The sequence below is a fragment of the Somniosus microcephalus genome, chromosome 15 (genome assembly GCF_052327205.1).
Source record: "Somniosus microcephalus isolate GS21.2 chromosome 15, FLI_Smic_1.0, whole genome shotgun sequence".
Taxonomy (NCBI): domain Eukaryota; kingdom Metazoa; phylum Chordata; class Chondrichthyes; order Squaliformes; family Somniosidae; genus Somniosus; species Somniosus microcephalus.
In genome coordinates this window covers 77,803,622-77,827,155 of record NC_141001.1, presented here as the reverse complement: position 1 = coordinate 77,827,155, position 23,534 = coordinate 77,803,622, and the positions used below count along the sequence as shown (strand labels likewise).

At 49.6% G+C, this 23,534-nt stretch overlaps 1 pseudogene; it reads right to left on the bottom strand.

Annotated features, from left to right (window-relative positions):
• Positions 1-2,162: 2,162 nt before the first annotated feature.
• Positions 2,163-3,048, bottom strand: LOC147107053 (uncharacterized; annotated as a pseudogene).
• Between the last annotated feature and the right edge of the window lie 20,486 nt (positions 3,049-23,534).

Here is a 23,534-nt window from a genome sequence, read left to right as displayed (position 1 = left end):
ACTAGATAAAATGATACCAAACTGCTGTTTAACAGATGTGAAGACACTGGCCACGAAATTCGGTATGATAGCGCCTCCTGTTAGTGCCTGGCGGGTGTGCTAATGGGTTAGCGCCCGAGCGCGGCGAATGCAGTGACACCCACGAACTTCAGTGCTGGTTTAGCGCTGCTGCTAACTCTTAGCGCTTGGGCCTCTAGCGCCTTACAGATCGTGATGTCATAAAGTGTGCAGCACCCCGTTATCACACTGGATGGAAAATTGACTCTCACCTCCTGCTTTATCGCCTTGCACTGGCAATGCCAGCAAGAGGAAGCGTTGTGAACTCGGCTGGTCGCTTCGGGAACGGTAATTAAAGGGAATGCTTTTCAGCTAGCGCAACCTTTATTATTTGCACCGGTCTGGTGCCTACGCAAAAATTTTTATGTTTCATTGCTGCAAGATGTCCAAGCCCTCCACTTTGTGAGAGTGTTTGGGGCTGTAACAGCAGTCGCCCAGGTTGCCTTGCAAAACAGAACTGACGACAACTAGCTTGTGCAGCATCATTGGCCCTTCCCTTTAAGCGAGGGAAGCAGCCTCTGTGATGAAAGAGTGCCGTTCACAATGCGCTCGAAATTGTTTCGCGCTCTGCTGCTACCACCCCGCTTTCGGACTTTAGCGCCCTAAGAGAAGTGTTAGTTTCTGATTGATTTCTACTGGCTCCTGGTGAGTTTGTAGAGGTGCTTCTTGGTTTGGTGACTTATTTGAAGTTGCTGAAGTCTCCAGGGAGTGGTGTGGCAGCTTACTTCGAGACTTCTCCACAGACCAGTTGCTCCCAGTCATGGGTGCAGTAGTTTGTATCCGCGTTGGCCTGCAGCATGACAGGGAGAGTGAGCACAGGTGACATAGAGGAGGACAAGCTGCTTGAAGAGGGGGGAGGAGGAGAAGGGCTCTCAGCAGGAGGCTATATCCACCCAGGGTCTTCAGGGAGCAATTCTCCCACCTCAATCTCAGCGAGGAACAGGTTATGTGACGTCTCCGCTTCACTAAAGAGCTACTCTTTGAAATCTGCCACCAGTTGCAGGCAGAACTGCAGCCTCAGATCTGGGCGAGGATGGCATTGCCAGTGGCTGTCAAGGTGAGTGTGGCCATGAACCTTTATGCATCGGGCTCCTTCCAGGCTGGAGCAGGCGATATTTCCAACATCGCCCAGTTCACCATGCACTGTGGCATAAGGGAGGACACTGAGGCTCTGTATGCAAAGAGAGCTGAATACATGTCATTCTCTCTTGCCAGAGAGAAAGAGGCAGAGTGAGTATACGACTTTGCCAGGAGAGCAGGCTTCCCCATGGTGCAGGGTGCCATTGACTGCACACACGTTGCTTTGCGGGTGCCACATGTGAATGTACCACAACCAGAAGGGATTCCCATCCCTCAATGTCCAGCTGGTGCAGGACCATACACACGCATCATGCAGGTCAATGCTTGGTATCCTGGCAGCAGTCATGATGCCTTCATTCTGCAGCAGTCCGCTGTACCATCGGCATTTCAGCCACCATGACGAACCTAAAAGTGGCTGCTGGGCGACAAGGGCTATCCGCTGACCACCTGGTTCATGACTCAACCAAGCACACATGGGCAGCATACATATAACGAAAGCCATGCTGCTACATGGAATCTGAGAGCAGACAATTAGCATGCTTAAACAATGTTACCGCTGCCTGGACCACATTATAGGAGCCCTGCAGTACTTGGCAGAGCATGTCTCAAGTTTCGTCATGGTCTGCTGCATGCTCCACAACCTCGCCATCATGAGAGCACAGCCCTTGCCACCACGTATAGGGCGAAGATCTGAGGAGGAGGAGGAGGTGGAGCAAGAGGAGGAGGAGGAAGAGGAGGAGGGCAAGGAAGAGGAGGAGGGCAAGGAGGAGGAGAAAGAGGAAGCGAGGAGGCAAACAACACAGCTCCTTACTAGCTGGGCTGTCCATGATCGAATCATTCAACTGCGGTACCAATGAACGCAACCCCACTTCCCCAATCAACATTAGTCCCATACCTTATCTCCCTCTGTTAATGACCATCACAGCATCCTCTTGGCTACAAAGCAACAATAAAAGCCACCACAAAACAAATATTCCAAACTTAATTTACAAGTCAAACCATCCAATATTGCATTTCAAAGTCAACTAATCACCCTTGTGTATTCTCTTAGTGCCTGTGTTCCGTGTGCCTTTGCCTGTCCCAGTGCTCCTACACAGTGTTACCCCAGTGGCTGCAGCATGGCTGGTGGAAGGCTGTTGACTTTCAGTGGAGGAGACTGCAGATGGCCATGCAGGACGACCTGGAGCAGCTCTGGGCCTAGAAGTCTCAGCTTCAAACAGTACCGCCTCAGCATGGGCAGCAGCAGTCTGGGTTGAATTGCTGACAGGCAAAAGCAAGACACAGGCGGAGTGGCAGGGTTGGGTGGACGAATGCTGTCATCCTGAGAGAGGACAGCAGTTTCATGCTCCACGGAGATACTGCCACTCCCCCAGGACGGTGCTTCAGTAATCCTAGTAATCTTTTGGAGGACAGACTGCTGGACTGCTGTGAAACCCTGCAAGCCCCTTTCCACACTGGTAACCGCAGCCATAATGGCAGCAGTCTGTGCTTACATGGCAACATGCTGAACTTGTATGACAGAAGTCTAAGCTTCTACTGCAGCACTTAGACGTTGGGTGGCTTCCACTTGTGCTGTAATAGAAGCTGCATCATGGTTGTGTCCACAAGTGCGCTAATAGATTTGACCACCACTTCCATACTGGAAAGGATGAGCTCCAAGCTCTGCGCAAAGCCCTGTGCAAGGTTGGTGCTGGACTCCTCCACACTCCTTGACATTGCACTCAGGTTTTCTGGTAGGCCTGCCAATGTACCAAGCATCTAATTGTGCATATCCACCAGCATTCTTCTATAGGCTGCCCCATCGCAGTCCTCATCTGAGTCCTGTGCAGCAGAAGTCGTGTGCGACCTTGCTCTCCGGTGAGCCGGCACCTGCGTTATCCTTTCCCCCTGCCCTGGCTGCAGCCCCTTCATGCCCGGTGACACATCACGTGCAGATCCCACCTCTATGCAACCCTCTATAGTACGTGGAGTGTCAGCATCTGAGCTGGTGGCTGCGAGTGTGAAATCGAGTGACAATGCTGTGTCTTCAGCATCACTGCCTTCTGTCTCTTGTAGTTTCTGCTCCTCCACCACTGCCTGGCCAGGTGGCAGTTCTTGGCTATCTGAAAGGAGAAAGGCACAAAGGTAGAGTTGTGGTGAGGGGAGCTGGGGGGAAAGCAAGAGGTGCATGCTCACACCATCTGCAGCTTGTAAATCAGAAGAGATTGTGGGATGAGGGTGAAGTGGGATGTGAGAAGGAGGATTAGATATGAGGATACCTTCATCTTGCAGTGTTTTGGCCATGCCACTCGGCACAGGCTCAGCAATGCCTGCATCAATGATCTCTAGCACTGCCTCTCCTCCACTAGGGTAAGGTTATACAGACTGGCCTGTCTCCCTGTGGGTAGCCTTTGCTGCACCACCTTGTACTGCAAGAGAGAGGGAAGTGTAGCACTGAATGTGATGCCATGTTTTTGGGTGATGTGCCTGTCATTGTTGAATAGCTGTTTGTGCAAGCTGTGAGATGTGGGTATGAGGCTTGCAGCACTGCAAAGTGTGTGAGGGTGAAGTGAAGCTATGAATGTGAGGCATAAGTCATGATTGATAGAAATTGTTGGTAGATGCGTGAAGGGGCTGGTGAATTAAGCAGTGTCTGAGGCTAGTGGTTCAATTGTAAGGATATGACATTTGAGGATGAATTCTCTGAGCTTGAGGTCATTAAACTTCTTGGGGCACTGCAGCCAGGTCCTTGCAGCTACATTGTTGGCATTGACCATGATGGCTATATGCTTCTATTGCCTTTTCTGCATCTGCATGCAGACCTCCTGGCCCCCTATGGAAAAAGGACCTTTCTCCTCCTGTCCACCTCTACACCAAGGCCTCCAGTGTTCCATCCAAGAACTTTGTAGCACTCTCTCTCCTCTGTTGTGACATTGTACTTCTTCCTGCTCACATTCTGTTCCCCAGCCAGTTGAATCATCTGCTGCAGCCGGCGTGCAGCTCCCCTTTAAGCAGTGGAGGCTGGCTTTAAGAAGTGCAGGCTAACTTTAATTGGTGCTATTGTTGCACGAACTTGGATCCCCTGCTGAGCATGCAAACATTCAGCAACACATTTAGCGCTGGGCTGCATGTCACAATTATTCTAATAAGCAGACAGCACGAAGTTTGTGTGCTGCCTGCATTACTTTGAATGGTAAAAGTTAATTTTCAGTGCCAGAGAGGTAGTTTCACAGTCATTAAGACTTATCTTGCTGTTAAAATTTCACTTAAACTTTAATGGACAAACTCTAACTTTTTCTGGTGTGTTTAGTGGGTAACTGGTGGGTATGCCCTTACATATATTTCGATGGCAAGTCTATCGGCGAGGCATCGGTGTAGCACAGCTGGTGGAGGAGCAGGGTAAATCGGACAGCAGCTCCTGGATTTTCACGTTTTAGTGCGCATGTGCAATGCCAGAAGTTGCGGTCAGATTTACACCATAATAACGGTGTGCACTGAAAGCCTCACTGTTATTTCCTAATGCAAAACCCAGGCCAATACTTACTCCTCCAACTCCCCCAGTCCTTACTGCTCTATCCAGGTATATTGCCATGTATCTGAGGCAAATATCCTTCCTACACCACTGTTTGGTGCCTGGCCTAGAATTTCAATGGTGGTGCGCCTGTGTTTCAGGTGCTGAAAGGGCACCTAAACCCCCACATGAAGGGCAGGAAGCTCGCACTCATTACAAGCCAGAAGTGCTTCACCGGCGAGTTGCCTGGTGGCACTCTTTAGGTGTCTGCAGCTCGCCAGTTTGGTGATAATGAAGCCTAAGGCTCCATATTAGACCTTGATGCAGGAATTGTTCCCTATGCCCCCTGTATGCCTGTTTTGGGGCATCAACACATTTCCCCCTCTCTTTTTCTGTGAAACAGTTATCTGCATACTTGTGGCAATATGCTCTAGACTATTTACTGGTCACAATGTGATCTCTATATTGGAGAGATCAAACATAGATTAGGTGGTAACTTTGATGAATACCCCTCTTCTGTCTGTAAACACAATCCGGATTTCCCTGCAGCTCAACAGCAACTTTTGTTTGTATATTGCCTCTTGCGTGAAATAACATCGCAGATTACTTTACAAGGGGAGATTGGGACCCAAGCAAAAGATGAGAAAATATTTGGGGGGGTGGGGGGGGGGCAGGAAACTGAAAACATGCTCAAAGAAGCTTTTGAAGAGGAGAGAACCCCTCTCAATCCCCTCTTCCATTTCTACTCTGAACTTTCAGTCTTTTTTTGCTCTCCTATTCAGTTCCAACGGAGCTTATTACAAATTTTTGGAACAATGGAGGTATTTTTCTGACCTGCAGAATTGTTCTCACCAGCATGATTCAGGCATGATTTTTTCTGTATTTTGTTCTTTCCTTTTGGTGCTGTGTTTTTTTATTAATGCTTGCATTAGTAGAAAAGCACCCAATTCATTGTCGCCAACATCACCAGAAAGCCAACTGTAAATGAAGTGTTTATAAGAATTCAGCAGAAGGGGAAGAACCTTAAAGAAGAAGGGATCTGTAATGTGGCACCTAGATGATGAACTTTCACTCCGCTCAGGGAATGATAAGACACCTAACTACAAGTAATAGAATCTATACATGGAATTATATGCATAGAATCTACAGCACAGAAACATGCCATTCGGCCCAGCTGAACTATGCCAGTGTTTATGCTCCACATGAGCTTCCTTCCACCCTAATGATCTCTTCCCACCCTGTCAAAATATCCCTCAGTTCCATTCTCCCTTATGCATGGCTCAAGCCTCCCCTTAAATGTGCCAATGCTATTTGCTTCAACCACTCCATGTGGCAGCGTGTTCCACATTCTCACCACTCTCTGTATAAAGAAATTTCTCCTGATTTCTGTATTTGATCTGTTAGTGGCTATCTTATATTAATGCCCTTTTGTTCTGGACTCAACCACAAGTGAAAACATTTTTTCCTCGCCACCTTATCAAACCCCTTCATAATTTTAAAGATGACTATCATGTCTCCTCTGTTCCAGAGAAAAGAGCTCCAGCCTGCTCACTCTTTCCTGATAGATGTAACCTTTCAATTCTAGTAGCATCCTTGTAAACCTTTTCTGCATTTTCTCCAGTGATTCGGTATATTTTTTCGAGTATGGAGACCCGAGCAGCGCACAATACTCCAAATGTGGTCTAATCAAGGTTCTTTATAAATTAAACATTACTTCCCTGCTTTTGTATTGTATTCATCTAGAAATGAATATCAATACTTTGTTTGTACTCTTTATGGCCTTGTCAACCTGCTTTGCTATGTCTAGCAATGTACGTATCTGTATTCCAAGATCGCTTTGCTCTTCTACCCTATTTAGTTTCTTAACTTCCAAGGAATAAGTAGTCTCCTTATTCCTCCTACAAAAATAAACCACCTCATGCTTTGCTGTATTGAATTGCATTTACCATGTATCTATCCACTCTGCAAGCCTCTTTATGTCTTCCAGTATTTTGTTGCAGTCCTCCAAATTATCAGCTATATGCCCCAATTTAATATAATCTGCAAATTTCAACAACATACCTCTAATTCTTGGTGCATTTCCACTTTTGCTCCAGATTTCCAGCATTCACAATTACCTTTTCACCACTGGCCTCATTTTTTTGCCACGCAGATAGTTGTGCCAACCACTTATTTTTGACACTCTTGTAGCTTTTAAAAGCTCTTAATAATAATTTGTCCATGACTACACAAACCACTCTGGGTCCAGGTATATTGTGTAAAAGTAAAACAGGTTTATTAAGCATTAAACATCCAGTGCAGAGAATGTAATACTTAACAAGATGATAGTCACAATCTTTTCATTGAACCCCAGTGTTCCTTCCGAGTGATTGTGGCTCGGTCTCTTTATTCTCTTGCTGTGTTCTGTTGACTGAAGCTTCTCATCTTCTGGTTTCTCGCTGTGCGCTGCTTTCAGTGTTCAATAGCTTTTGCTTTATACCTTTTTATTTTCTTCAAAATACATAGCTATTTGCAGCTGCTTGGGCTATCTCACCATTCTGACCTTCACAAGTACCGTCTATGATTTCCTCCCCTTTTCTCTGAGAACTTTTACATTCCCATGAATTACGACAGAGGTCTTTTGCCTTTCACATAGCCCATTATCTAACCTGGTCTGAAACTTCACTGATAAGGGATATTGGGCTAGATTTTCAGTTGCTTGCGCCAGCAGTTAGCGCCTTAAGAGAAGTGATTTTCGGGCGCTATGCGTGTAGCACCCGGGCGCAGCGCAGTTTGCGCCCCGCCCCAAATTAAGTTGCCCGTTAGCGCCGGCGCAATGTTTAGCGGCCGCCCGGATGCGCGCGCAGAAAATGACGTCACATCCTCGTGCAACGCCCTTTGGCCGCCCCGAATCCAAACTTCAGTCGGACCGCCCCATTGTGCGGCTGGCGTCCAGAGCGTTTGTAAAATGGAACGCAACACACCCTGGGGAGCGCAAATTAAAGGGCACTCCTCCTGCACTATAAAAGGCAGTCTGCATGTGTTGTGTGGAAGGATCCAGTGTGTTGTTGTGAACGCTGTATTTATGTTTCCGGCCATCATCATCATCATCATCCATCATCATTCATCCATCATCAACCACCCATCACCCATCACCCATCACCCATCACCCATCACCCATCACCCATCATCCATCATCCATCATCCACATTTCCCCCCCCCCCGCAGACTACATGCACCCTTCCCCTTTAAGAGCTCACTGGCACCAGAGTGTCTGCCGTGCGCTGTGCCCGAGCTCGGGTGTTGCGCTCTGCACCGCCGGCTTAGCGCCTAAAGATAGTAGTGGAACGCCTCTTTTAGCGCTCCACCGACCTCTTAGGGCGAAGCCACTGAATTTCCGGCAACGGGGCGCTACTTTGGGGCGGGCGCTAATGTTAGCGCCCCAAAACTGTCTATACTGAAAATCTAGCCCATTAGATTTTACCATCATGCTTTTCTTCTTAGCCATTTGCCATTTTATACAGGCTTTTTAGGTTTTTAACGTACATTTCACATATTATAGTTATTTAATAATGGTTATAGAATCTTAATAATGTTTACTAAACCCTACAGGTACACTCTATCCTACAGATCCCTACCTTGAGGGCGAGGCATTTTGCCAACCCCTCAAAACTAAAATCTTACATATGGGTTTGTTCTCCCACGTTTATGTAACTCTAAGGTATTCTGGGCTGTGATCATATTAAAACATGATCGGGTTTCGTGCATTAGGTGTTTCAGGTAGCAGGTGTAGAATAGCAAGCACATCATTACTACAAGTTGGGATATGACCAATACATGGGAAATTATCCAAATCCAAGGAGGAATTTCCATGTTTGCCCCTATGTTGTATTATTAGTCCTAACAATTTTTGACTCCCTACCTTGTGGCATTTGTGTTTAACTGGGTGAATCTTAATCAAGCTTCTGATCATACATAGTTCAAAGTCTAACTACATGGATTACATATATCAAATACAAAATTATTACAAGTTGGAGAACTACCAGGGCATGTGAAATAATATGAACCTAAAGGTGTGCTGATGTATTAAGCCCAGTATCCCACCAGTGTGAGTCGTTTTTACTTATGCTGTCAATTTCAATATCCATTCTCGAGTTGTTTTGCTCCAAAACATAAAAATGCTTTAGGGAGGAGTTCAGTCACATCATGAGCTCACTGAACCCCTCAAACAACAGGGGAATGTCATATCCGAATTATGCCACATAATTGCGCAGCTCATACTTAAGTATCTTATTTACTGTCAGTTTCACATGAAAACATGTTGGTTGATGGGACAGGTCCTGTTCGACCTGTAAAGCATGGTAGTTGCGGTAATAGTGACACAGTTAGCACCACCAAAACCACCTCATACTGGATTCGTACTGATTTTTCCCATACTCTGTTACCTACAAAACACAATTATTACAGTCACAGTTAAATTCAGTCTTACAATCATTTCAAGCGACGTTACAGTTTAACATCTAATCAACAAATCATGGACTTAAAAGATTCTCCAGATCTCTCTTTTACTCGTATCCATCTTGTGGATAATTCTTACTAAACATAGTGTGGAGATGCCGGTGTTGGACTGGGGTGGACAAATGTGAGAAGTCACACAACACCAGGTTATAGTCCAACAGCTTTATTTGAAATCACAAGCTTTGGGAGCGCTGCTCCTTTGTCAGGTGAAGTGGAGAAATGCATAAAGACACAGCTTATATAGTCAGAGAATAATGTCAGATGTTTACAGGTAATCTTTCCAACTGCCATTTATCACACCTCGGCAGAGAGATAATCACAGCAATCAAAGGTGTGAATGGTGTCCAAACAGGTCAGTCAGGAAAACATTACATCAAAGAACAATGAGGTGGGGTCACAAGGGGTCAAATGTTGCAGATGCTGGGGTCTGTATGAAAAACAAAAAAACAGACAAAAAACTTTTTTTCCCCTGGAAATCACAGCAGATCCGGCCGCATCTGTGTAGAGAGAACAAGCCAACGATGACTCGAGTCTGGATGACCCTACGTCAGGTGGGGTTACATGTAGCGTGGCATGAACCCAAGATCCCGGTTGAGGCCGTCCTCATGGGTGCGGAACTTGGCTAACAGTTTCTGCTCGACGATTTTGCGTTGTCGTGTGTCTCCGATCTTTGGGTAAGCATTCTTCAAGGCGGCCTTCGAGACACACGACAATGCAAAATCATCGAGCAGAAACTGTTGGCCAAGTTACGCACCCATGAGGATGGCCTCAACCGGGATCTTGGGTTCATGTCACTCTACATGTAACCCCACCTGACGTAGGGTCATCCAGACTCGAGTCGTCATTGGCTTGTTCTCTCTACACAGATGCGGCCGGACCTGCTGTGATTTCCAGCAAAAAAAATGTTTTTTGTCTTTTTTGTTTTTCATACAGACCCCAGCATCTGCAACATTTGACCCCTTGTGACCCCACCTCATTGTTCTTTGATGTAATGTTTTCCTGACTGACCTGTTTGGACACCATTCACACCTTTGATTGCTGTGATTATCTCTCTGCCGAGGTGTGATAAATGGCAGTTGGAAAGATTACCTGTAAACATCTGACATTATTCTCTGACAATATAAGTTGTGTCTTTATGCATTTCTCCACTTCACCTGACGAAGGAGCAGCGCTCCGAAAGCTTGATATTTCAAATAAAGCTGTTGGACTATAACCTGGTGTTGTGTGACTTCTCACATTACTAAACATAATTTCTCCTTAGCCCTCAATTGTCCCAATCCAAATTCTTCAACTTCAATTTCAATCCCTCTAACAAGTACCAGTGTGTTTAACTCTATTCTGATTGTTTCATTAATTGGATAGTTTCTTGATGGAGTATGTGTCAATGCTTTAAAGGTTGTCTCGCTCCCCTGAGCCACATTAACCATTTCATGTCTTGCTGTTGTCAAGTAACTGAGAATGTCTGACACCCGTTCTTCAGTGCAAACTCACCATACATTTCCGGATGGTACTTGCCTCATACGTAATGAATTACATTTGCACACTCATACCGGTATCTCAATATCATGCCACACAGGCCATCCGATACAAGCCTTTCTCGGGCTTTTAGATGATCTTATCAAAAGATTGTCTGGAGGTCTTTGTTCATTTTCCTCTGCATGGTCCCAATGTCTTGGCTCGTGGCCGTACTATCAAATTCAGTTTTCTTAAAAGGTTCATTATAGGCTGGGACACAAATGTCTCCAAGAGAAAGCTATCCATTTACTATTCTTAGCTACACTTTCCTGACGTTCTCTAGAAAGTTTTGAAAATTCCCATTTGGTGGTGTAATTCCCCTGTTTCAATCTCTTACACCCTCAATCAATCCTTTAATTACCATTCATATCTCATTCATGAGTCCTGGAGAAACTTTACTGTCCAGTACAATATTTAAGATTGAAAACATAGATCAAATGTTCTCACTTAGTCCAAGTTATTATCACTTTTTATTGTCATTATTTTAGAGGATCTTTTATTTTCCCAAAAGTTACCCAATATATAGTGCCTGAGTCCATTTTGTTATTAGAAAATTATCCCCAATCCAAACAGCAGACCTGTTGAACTGACAGCTTTTGTCAATGTTCAATTTCATTTCTATCAATTTATCTTATCAATTCCAATTTCAGAAACAATTGATTTCCAGTCTAATTGGCTTACACAGTGTTTTAACATTAGAGACAGAAGTGCTGCAATTAGTTTACAAGATGAGTTCCACATAACAAAAGAAAGCAGAGAATTGTTCCCCTACTTAAGGTTTTAAGAAGGTGGAGCGAAACATTGTCAGGCACATGCAATTGCATCACTTCCTGTAAATTAAAAAAACTTTCCTGATCGAAAAAGACAGTTGTGTTTTCACACTTTAACTAAACACAGTAAAACAAAACATAATAGCACATGCTTGCAGAAAACAGTAAATTACATCATATTTCTTATTGTCCTTTCTTCAGATGCCTTTCCAAAATACTGTAAAAATATTGAATATAACTGGAGAAAAATTAGTTTTTCACATTTAAACAAATCAAAACAAGCTGCTTTGGAAAATTTCACCATAGCAACCGTGATTCCAAGGTTAAATCTTAGACTGAAACTTAATCTTTTGTTAAACATACTTTTTGTTGTTCTTCTCAGTTTTTACACACCAGCTTAATTTAGTTTGTATTAGTTTTTTTTTCAATTCTTGGGGCACAATCTTATTCGCATATTCTTAAAACTTCCAAAAATCCAAGACAAGACAAAAGGGTTAAACACTTTTAACACAGAGAAGTGGGTGGAGCTAAAACAAACATAACAATCTTTCTTTTAAAGGCAGACTTTTCAGACAAAAGGAATACTGTAACATCTTAAACATTTATAGTCAGGAAAACTTTCACACTTTAACAAACACTTTCACACAAGCTGAAATTACAGAATTTTTTTTAAGGTTCCTTAACTCAGCAATCTTGTGTTTTATTTGTCTTGGCACAAACGTTAATAACTTCCATGTTGGTAAAACTTTAGGGCCTAGAAATTCATTAAGGCGCTGCCAGCTTTGTGCCCAGTTAACGCCTAAAGGGTGATTTTGCGCCAAAAATGAGTTTGCGCAGATATTCAGCGCAGCGGTATTGGCGGCGGTAGCCGTTAGCGCTGCGCCGGCACCGATGACGTCATCGGTGTGCGCAGTGCCCCGGTTTCACCCGAAACCGCGCCGATCCCCATATTTAGTTGCGGCCCCCTCCTCCGAAGCGGCCGCAAACAGCGACCAGAAAACAGGGCCGTCCTGCTGCCTTAGTGGGGCGCTTTAAAGCGGAAGGTGCGGCCGGCCGCTTTTGCGGCGGCCGCCTGCCCGCACCTCCTTCCCCGGCCTCCTCCACCCCCCCCCCCCACGGCATTGCCGGCTGCTTTCCGCGAGCCCGGCACTTCTCCGTGGTGCCGGGCTCATTTGCCGGCACTATCCAGCGGCGATCTCCCCGTTGCAGGCAGCTCCCCCTTAAGAGAAGGAGGAGGCCTGCAGTACCGCAGCCGGCCGCTGCGCAGCGCCTGGCGCAGCGGCGCCAAGAGTGCTGATATTCAGTGTCAGCGCACCAAGCGGAGGCGGGCACACCCTGGTATAGCGCCCGCTTCCGAATTGGGGCGCTAACAATGAATATCTGACGATCGCTATAGGCTTCCCGCCCAGCGCTAACTTTTGGGCGCTAGCCAGCTGGCGGGGCCATAGTGAATTTCTAGGCCTAGGTTTCTCTCTCCTTTATTTTCCTTTTTTTAAATCGGAGTCCCAGCAACTTAGGGGTTACTTGAGTTCTAGTTAGGACACCTAGGGCTAGATTTTCAGTTGCTTGCGCCAGCAGTTAGCGCCTTAAGAGAAGTGATTTTCGGGCGCTATGCATGTAGCGCCCGGGCGCAGTGCAGTTTGCGCCCCGCCCCAAATTAAGTTGCCCGTTAGCGCCGGCGCAAAGTTTAGCGGCCGCCTGGATGCGCGCGCAGAAAATGACGTCACATCCTCGTGCAACGCCCTTTGGCCGCCCCGAATCCAAACTTCAGTCGGACCGCCCCATTGTGCGGCTGGCGTCCAGAGTGTTTGTAAAATGGAACGCAACACACCCTGGGGAGCGCAAATTAAAGGGCACTCCTCCTGCACTATAAACGGCAGTCTGCATGTGTTGTGTGGAAGGCTCCAGTGAACGGTGTATTTATGTTTTCCTCCTCCTCCTCCTCCTCCTCCTCCTCCTCCTCCTCCTCCTCCTCCTTCCCCCCCCCCAGACTCTGCCTTTGAAAAAAACACATGCAGCCTTCCCCTTTAAGAGCTCACTGGCACCAGAGTGTCTGCCATGCGCTGCGCCCGAGCTCGGGCGCTGCGCTCTGCACCGCCGGCTTAGCGCCTAAAGATAGTAGTGGAACGCCTCTTTTAGCGCTCCACCAACCTCTTAGGGCGAAGCCACTGAATTTCCGGCAACGGGGCGCTACTTTGGGGCGGGCGCTAACTTCGGGCGGGCGCTAAGGTTAGCGCCCCAAAACTGTCTATACTGAAAATCTAGCCCCAATGGGCTAGATTTTCAGTTGCTAGCGCCAGCAGTTAGCGCCTTAAGAGAAGTGATTTTCGGGCGCTATGCGTGTAGCGCCCGTGCGCAGTGCAGTTTGCGCCCCGCCCCAAATTAAGTTGCCCGTTAGCGCCGGCGCAAAGTTTAGCGCCCGCCCGGATGCGCGCGCAGAAAATGACGTCACATCCTCGTGCAACGCCCTTTGGCCGCCCCGATTCCAAACTTCAGTCGGACCGCCCCATTGTGCGGCTGGCAGCCGGAGCGTTTGGAAAAAGGAACGCTACACAACCAGCGCGGGCCCCGGGGGGTGCAAATTAAAGGGGACGTGCTCTCCAGTATAAAGGCCAGCCTTTTTTCAGAAAACACTCTTGTGCAACGCATTTCTGGAGGCACAACAAGGAGGATAGCTAACTGGTTTCAAGCAGCAAGAGCTCAGGTATTTTTGGACGCAGGCCACAGCGCTGCAAGTGGCCTTTTGGAAATTTGAGTGTTTGCCAGGATTTGATGGGGGTTGCATGGGGTGCCAACGCGGAGCTGCAGCTCCATGTCCGTAGGGCTCGCAGACGCATTGTGAGAGGGGCAGCCCTGGCTAGAGGCAGAGGGGGCTACAGGCGTCGGCCACGTAGGCCTTACCCAGTCAGGCTAGACCGCCAGCAGCGCTCCTACCTAAACATGAGTGCCGCGCGATGTGTTAAAAGGCTCCGATTCCGAAAGGAGGTGATTGCAGAGATCTGCCACCTGCTTCGCCGAAATCTGCGGCCAAAGCTCAGGTGCAGGACGTCTCTGTCGGTGGAAGTGAAGGTGATGGTGGCATTGAACTTCTATGCCACCGGCTCCTTCCAATACGCTGCTGGGGACATAGCAAACATCTCCCAGTACAGCGCGCATCGCTGCATCTGCCAGGTGACCGAAGCACTGTTCAGAAGGAGAAGCCAATTCATCTCCTTCCCCATGGCCCTGGAGAGCCAGCATCAGCGCGCATTGGGATTTTCCAGACTCGGGGAATTCCCCTTGGTGTAGGGCGCCATTGACTGTACGCATGTGGCTTTGCGGGCCCCTCTGGAGCATGGCGAGCAGTATCGCAACAGGAAGGGCTACCATTCTCTGAATGTGCAGCTGGTGTGTGACCACAAGCAGCGCATCATGGCAGTCAATGCCAGCTTCCCAGGCAGCAGCCACGATGCCTTTATCCTGCGGCAGAGTACTGTGCATGACATGTTCCAGGCACAGCCTCCCCCAAGAGGATGGCTACTCGGGGACAAAGGCTATCCTTTGTGCACCTGGCTCATGACCCCGCTCCGCGCGCCCAGGACTGCTGCTGAAGAGGCCTACAACGAGAGCCATCAAACCACCCGCAACATCATCGAGCTAACTATTGGGGCCCTCAAGCAGCGGTTCCGCTGCCTTGATCGCTCCGGAGGAGCTCTCCAGTATTCGCCGGACCGGGTCTCCCAATTTGTGGTGGTTTGCTGCATGCTACACAACCTGGCTATCCGCAGGACTCAGGGACTGCCACCTGACGCTGGACCAGCACCTCAGGAGGAGGAGCAGGAGGAGCATGAGGAGGAGGAGGAGGAGGAGCAGGAGTACGTTCCCAGGAGGGAGCGACCAGGGCCAAGGGCCGCATGACGCCACCTTATTACACGGTACTTCTAAGCCCCCTGTCAGGGAATGGCCAGGGGCCATGAGGGAAGATGAATGCAGCTGCTCCGCAAGCCCTCAGCCGGCGAAGCCAACAAACACTAAGAAGAACAACCATGGAGACTGCATGAATAAAGATAATTTTTTATTACACAAAAATGAAAAGCCCTTCCCACATGAATCCCCAAAAACAATAAACGGGCCCCACAAAAAGCCCAACAAATGACTCACTCCCACAAACTGGGGAGGAGTCGCTCCACATTTCTTCAAACCGGGCCTCAACGTCGGCCTAACGCAAAACATAAGCCCTCCAACAACACAACCATGGGCAAAATAAAGATGGCCACCGCCATATAAAAGGAAAGCTGGCCACACCCTCTACTGAGTGGCCCGCGAGGGCGAGACCTTGCCCAGCCTTTTGCCTCCCCTGCCCGGCCTGCTGCTCCTTCGCAAGCTCTGCCCACTGGCTACTGCGAGGCTGGGGGAAGGCGCCTGAGGCTCAGATGCCCTTCCGCCAGATGCCGCTGGGGGGCGGCCTACACGGCGTTTGGGCCTCGAGGGGCCGTCTGCTGAGTGGCGCACCTGAGCCAGGCCACCATCAGCTGCAGCCGCTTGCCCTTGACGCCCCAGTGGGGGAATGGCAGCGACGGATGGCGCAATGTGGGCCAGCTGGCGTCTGGGATGCGCTGGCTGGTGGTGTGGCGCGGTGGCATTCGGCCGGGCCCGCACTGCAGGATCCGCAACAATCAGCCGAGGGGCGGCTTGCTGGGATGGTCCAGCGCGGCGGCTGCCCTGGCGATGCCTGCCTGAGACAGCGCGTGTGGCAGCAGTGAGTGCCCCTGTTGTCCTGGTGTGCGCCCGCATCACATCCGCCAGGCTCTTGACAGCATCAGTCAGCATGCGGCCACTCGCGGCAGTTGCTGCCCCAAACTCGCGCACACTGGTCGCCAGCGACTCGATGGCCTCAGGCATGCGCCCCACCACGCTCATGAGCTCCGTGTGGCGCCGGTCCGAATCCTCGGCCATCTTATCCAGCTTCCGCACCTCCTCCGAGGTGAAGGTGTCCGGACTGGAGTTGCGACTCTCCCGCTGGGGAGGAGGGGGCCGAACTAGGGGACCCTTGCCACGTTGGTGGCGGCGAGTGTGCCGATCAGCAGCACTCCCCTCTGATCCTTCCCCCCTTTGGGGGGAAGGCCGCGGGCCACGCGCACGGCTCCTGGGTGGCTGGACGCCACTGGTCCCAGAAGCTGCATTGCCCTGCGACAGTTCCTCCAGGCACTCGTCCAGTGAGGAGGTGTCAAGCATTTCCTCCTCTCCTGCGGGACGTGACTGTTCCCCCGATGGACCGGCTTGCTCCTCCTCCTCCTCCTGCTCGGAGGTGCTGTCACTGGCAGCTTCAGGGTCCTGGTCGTCACCAGCTGAAAGCAGGAATGCACAAGAGTAGCTTCAGAGTGAGGAGACGGCGTCAGCGAGGGAGTTAGGACTGGTGGCATTCCGCGCATTGGTGGGACAGTGGCAAAGGAGGTAGCTCGGATGGGCCAGTGCGACGCGAGAGGGCCAAAAGGCGAGGTCCTTACCATTGCCGGGCAGTGGAGGGTCGGCTACTCCGCACGCTGTGGGGACGATCACACAGGCTCCCATGAGCACACACACGCGCTCCTCCAGCCGAGTGAGCTTCTGCAGCTTGGCGCGGCCACCCCTGGCACGGGCCTGGTGATTAAAGGCTACTTTAGCCTGCAAGAGAAAGGACGGGCTGTAAGTGCGCAGTGTAGCCCTGACGTAGTGTGCACTGCCTCCCATGGTGCAATAGCTTGGCCAGAGTGAAGCCCTGATGTAGTGTGCACTGCCTCCCATGGTGGAATAGCTTGGACAGAGTGAAGCCCTGATGTAGTGTGCACTGCCTCCCATGGTGGAATAGCTTGGACAGAGTGTAGAGTGCCGAATGGCCAATTGATGCTCATGACTGTCCCAATGCTGCTGGCTGAGGGCTGGCCAATAGGACTTTCAGCTCCCTTTGCCCATCATGTCAGGTGTACATGCAAGAATGAGGAGGAGACTGGAAAGGGTACTCACCCTGACAATCCTGGTCAGGTCGTTGTATTTTTTACGACATTGTTTGTGGGTCCTGGGGGCATCGCCGGTGAACGTCACCCTCTGGGCGATCTGCTTCCAGGCTTTGGTGTAGTCGTGGTGGGTTGGATTCCTCCCACTCTCTGGGAACAAGATCTTGCGCCTCACCTCCAGAGCTGTGACCATTGTGTCCAGATCACCCTCTGAGAAGCGCAGGGCACGCTGACGGGCCTTCTCTGGCGTTGCCATGACTCCCTGGGGCTGAGCAGCAGTGTTGAGGCCTCTTTGCAAGGCTGCAGTGTGCAGGGCATGGCAGCAGACCAATTCGTCCCTTCCCCCTTTAAGAGCTGGTCGGCGCCATGGGGTCTGCTGTCAATCAAAAAATGACCGCACCCGCACTGCGCCCTGCCTGGGCGCTATCCCTCTGGACCGCCTTCTTAGCGCCTAAAGATAGTAGTGGAACGCCTCTTTTAGCGCTCCACCAACCTCTTAGGGCGAAGCCACTGAATTTCCGGCAACGGGGCGCTACTTTGGGGCGGGCGCTAACTTCGGGCGGGCGCTAAGGTTAGCGCCCCAAAACTGCCTATACTGAAAATCTAGCCCTAACACTTTGAACAGGAACACAGAATATTAAAAAACCATGGCCTAGAAATTCACTATGGCCTCACCAGCTGGCTCGTGCCCAAAAGTTAGCGCTGGGCGCGGAGCCAGTTGCGACCGTCAGATATTCAGTTTTTGCGCCCCAAGTCGGAACCGGGCGCTATTCCAGGGTGTGCCCGCCCCCGCTTGGGGCGCTGAAACTGAATTTCAGCGCTCTAGGCGCCGCTGCGCCACCCGCTGCGGAGCGGCAGGTTGCGGTACTGCAGGCCTCCTCCTTCTCTTAAGGGGGAGGTGCCTGCCACGGGGAGATCGCCGCTGGATAGTGCCGGCAAATGAGCCCGGCAGCACGGAGAAGTGCCGGGTTCGCGGAAAGCAGCCGGCAATGCCGCGGGGGGGGGGGTGGAGGAGGCCGGGGAAGGAGGTGCGGGCAGGCGGCCGCCGAAAAAGCAGCCGGCCGCACCTCCACCTTAAAGCGCCCCACTAAGGCTACAGTGCGGCCCCGTTTTCTGGTCGCTGTTTGCGGCCGCTGCGGAAGAGGCGGCCGCAACTAAATATGGGGATCGGGCCGGTATCGGGGCGAAACCGGGGCACTGCGCACACCGATGACGTCATCGATGCTGGCGCAGCGCTAACGGCTACCGCCGCCATTACCGCTGCGCTGAATATCAGCGCAAACTCCTTTTTGGCGCAGAAGCCCTCTTTAGGCGGTAACTGGCCGCAAAGCTGCCGGCGCCTTAATGAATTTCTAGGCCCATGTGTCTTTGTAAAAGTAACATCAAATGAAACAGGAAACACGATTATATATGCAACCAATTGAGGTAGCTAAGAAATGCATGAAACACCCTGGTTGAAGTGTTTTTGATTTACATGTTGTAAAAGATGCCTACAGAACACTTTGAAAATATGACTTCAATAGATGCACCAAGCAATCACATTGTGTTTCTGTTGAACATAGAACACATAGTAGACACGACGTCTGCTTTCAAAGAGCAGAGGTGATTTTAGAATTGAATGGAAGCCCTTTGATAAGAATGACATCAAATAAATACTACTGTCATATTGTTTTTTATGATACGTTTTGAAACACCTATACAGCAGACAGGATTCTGAGAGTCAACAGCTAAATTGACAGTAAGAATAGAAAAGAATTCAATAGAGAATGACTAGAGATAATTAGCTTACATCAGCAGAAAACTTCAAAGGATATAAACCACAAAAAAAGGTATAAAAATAGAGCTTTTCAGATGGAAAGTCAGACGTCGCTGGAGAGGGCAAGCGATTCTCAACTTCAGAGGCACGCTCTATAAGTTTTTAATTCTTTGATTCCTGGGAATCAAAAAGGTACTCTTATTTGATGTTGGTGGATATTCTGGATTAGAAATAATGAGAAATGTAAAAATGTACGAAGTTAAGATTTGAGAATAAGGATCTCTGAGACTAAGAAATGTAAACTATTTGTATTTTGAACTGTTAAAGTCGCGATTGACTCACAAGCTGCTAACTGTATGTCGACTCTTAAATAAATCGATATATTTTTAGAATTGTCTCAAATAGTATTTCTGTATCAAACTCATGAACTCAATTTCTGTACACTCTTTTGTGAGGAGTTGCAGATTCTGGGGGAGTATTCCGGACCCTCATAATATCTGGAAGGTTACAGTTTAGTTAAACTTATTAAAAGTGCTATCCGGAGGACGGTAACATCTTCAAGTCATTCCTTTCCTTTAGGGAGAGATAGTCTAAACCTTTAGACCCAATTAAGCATCTTATAGAATTCGGCTAGCTCTAACTTTAGTTGAAGGTGAACGTCTGGGGAATACGCCTGATCTGGGGTAGCTCGAAAAGCGCTAGAACTAGTAATTATCCCTTCAATGGGGGCTGCAGCTGGTTGTTGTTGTCCTGCTTGTGCCTGGTCACCGACCACAGCTGGTGCTGGTGGCACATCAGGAATAACTTGTGTGCAGGTCAGGACATTAACTGGGGCTTTAAAGGCTGCAGGCTCATCCATTGAGGTTTCTATACTAGTGTTAGGAGCATAGGCTGGGGGCCTCTCGACCAAGTTGCTGGTAGCATACGAAACGGGGGCCTCTCGGGAAGGGGATATCAAGGGAGAATATAGCTCTCCGCTTAACCCCTCGCATTGTTTATCATAACTCGCGGGAGGGGTCTACTCCCATGACTGCCGCTCTTACAGCCCACTGTTTACCCAACTGTTTCCCTAATTGTTGTATAGTGATGTTACATTGCCGGTGGTCGGCCTCTCTTTGGGGGCACTGAAGAGCATCCCTTAGGGCTCCTTGTGAATCATTTAATTGGCTGGTAAGACGGTCATTGTCTTTTGTTAAGAAGGCTACCTGACACCTAACCTCCTCAAGATTCTGCATTGCAGCACCGGCGTGAACTGCACTAATACTCTGTTGCTGTATTATTGCTGCCTAAGCACCGACCTGGCCCTGAAGAACCTCAACTTGGTCCTGAAGAGCTTCATTCTTACTTTTAAATTTATCCTGATTATCTTCCATCTCTAGGAAGGTCTCTCAATCTTGCTCTACACAATACACTGCTGCATAAGCCGTAGCTTGTCTTTCAATGAACGCAACAACATCCTCAAAGAATACTCTCTCACCCTTTGTTAGACATCTCACTACTAACGTCTGTAACTGTGCATCCTCGCACTTCTTCATTAACTTCGCTTTATAGTCTACAAGAAAATTCTCACTTGACATTCTGCTGTACGTTAAAGAGACAGTGGCCTAGAAATTCAGTTGCCTTAGCGCCGCTTTTGAGGCGCTAGAGGGACTAGCGCCAGAGTTATGGCCAGTTTAAAAATTCCCTGGGGCCCTAAATCGGCGTTGCACCGGTAGCGCTGCGCCGGCACCGATGACGTCATCAGTGTGCGCAGCGTCCCGGTTGCCATGCCGACGGGCCCTAGCGCCGAAATTCAGTTGCGGCCGCCTCGCCCGTGGCAGCCGCAACTAAGACTCTGGCAACAGAGTCTTGCATGAGTTTGCGCCGGCGCATTAAAGGCCCCGCGACAGCCGGCCGCTTTCCCGCCGGCCGCCTGCCCGCAGCTCCCTCCCCGGACTTCTCCCCCCCACCCCCCGGAACAGATGCAAACCCGGCACTTGTCCGAGGTGCCGGGCTCATTTTTAGACAGATTTGCGCGGGCCGCGGCCGGGTGCAGGCAGCTCCTCCTTAACGGAAGGAGGAGGCCTGCACTTCCCGAGCCTGCCGCACCGCATCGGGTGCCGCAGCGCCGGAATTGCGGCGCGAAACGGCAGTTAGCGCCGATTTACCGCCGCAAAGACCCTTCAGTAGCGCCGGCAGCCGTTTGGGCGCGGCCCTGCTGAATTTTTGGCGCGCGCAGGGGGACTTAGCGCCGGCACTAACTTCCGGCGCTAAAGCCCTGGCTAAGCCAAAAACCAATTTCTAGGCCACTATCTGTTGGATGACCTAACTTTCCACAAGAACTTTTGTTGATTAGACGAAAAATCCAAGCAAAAATCCAAGCATCTGCCTTATGCACAATAGTCGCGCCCCACGTTGGGTGCCAATTTGTAGCTTTTAAAAGCTCTTTAGAATAATTTGTCTGTGACTACACAAACCACTCTGGGTACAGGTATATTGTGAATAATAAAACAGGTTTATTAAACATTAAACATCCAGTGCAGAGAAAGTAATACTTAACAAGATGAGAGTCACAATTGGGTCGTTGATCCTCGGCGTTCCTTCCGAGTGACTGTGGCTCGGTCTCTTTATTCTCTTGCTGTGTTCTGTTGACTGAAGCTTCTCATCCTCTGGTTTCTCACTGCGCGCTGCTTTCAGTGTTCAATAGCTGTTGCTTTACACCTTTTTATTTCCTTCAGAATACATAGCAACTTGCAGCTGTTTGGGCTATCTCACCATTCTGACCTTCACAAGTACGGTCTATGATTTCCTCCCTTTTTCTGCTGTGAGCTTTTCCCTGAGAACTTTTACATTCCCATGAATTACGACAGAGGTCTTTTGCCTTTCACATAGCCCATTATCTAACCTGGTCTGAAACTTCACTGATAAGGGATATTGGGCGGGAAATTTGGTTGGTTTGCGCCTCCCATTAGTGCCTTAAGTGGGCGCTAATGGGGCGCAAAGCAACTAGCGCCTGGGCGTGACGATGCCTGCGCCACTCATGAAATTGACTAGACATTTTACGGCAGCACTAAACACTACCGCCCCGATCTCCTGCGCCCGCAGATCTTGATGTCAGTCGAGCATGCAATGAGCTTGTGGCACCCCAGACCAGATATTGAGTGGCGCCCCCTCCTTTCCACCTGGTGCAAGCAACGACAGGGAGACTGGAATGTTTCCCAGTCAGTGAGGGGTGGGGGGGGCGGGGGGGGGGCACTACATAAAGGTGGCCTCTTCCTGGCTTTTTCTGTGGTAGACATTTTTGCACCATTCATTGTGACAGAGAGAGAAATTCTGAGAGAGAGAAGGAGAGACTTCTGCATAGAGTCAACGCTGCGTGAAGTAGGTTTGTCTACTGAGCATCACGTTGCAGGTACCTTTGGCTTTGACCTTCATTACTTCAATTACCAAGAGACTTTGGGAGCTGCACTGATTCGGGGTGTCTTCCTGCACCTGCAAAATCGGAAGCAACAGAGACGCAGGGAGAGAGTCGAAATCATGGTCAGATGGAGGGCCAACAGGCCTCTGTACAGGGGAACTTACCCTCCCAGGGTGTTTCGGCAACAATTCTCTTATATTAATTTGTCTGAGGAGCAGTGTTTGCGCAGGCTGTGCTTCAGCAAGGGGGTGGTCACTGAGCTCTGCCATCTGCTGCAGCCTGATCTGCAGCCTCTACTGAGGACCAGGACGTCTCTGTCAGTGGCAGTGAAGGTCACAGTGGCTCTGAACTTTTATTCCACCGGCTCCTTTCAAGCAGCTACTGGGGACATCGCCAATATCTCCCAGTTCGCGGTCCATTGCTGTATCCGGCAGGTCACAAATGCCCTCTATAAAAGGAGACGCCAGTACATCACTTTCCTGATGACACGGGCCAAACAGCGTGAACGCGCTATGGGCTTTGTGAGGATAGTGGGCTTCCCCATGGAGCAGGGTGACATTGACTGCATGCATGTGGCATTGCGGGCACCACATGAGAATACAGAGGTTTTCCGAAACCGCAAGGCGTTCCGCTCCTTAAACGTCCAGTTGGTCTGTGACCACAAACAGCTGATACTCGCAGTCAATGCCCACTATCCTGGCAGCAGCCACGATGCTTTCATCTTGCACCAAACTGCTGTGCCAGAACTTTTCCTGGCACCGCATCAACCAAGTGGCTGGCTCCTCGGAGACGAGGGTTATCCATTGTGCACCTGGCTGATGACACCGCTCCATAACCCCAACACCCCTTGAGCTGCGGTATAACGAGAGCCATCTCACCGCCATGAACATCGTTGAGCAGACGATCGGCATGCTCAAGCAACGGTTCCACTGTCTGGACCACTCAGGAGGAGCCCTGCAGTACTCTCCTGAGCGAGTCTCCCTCTTCATAGTTGTGTGCT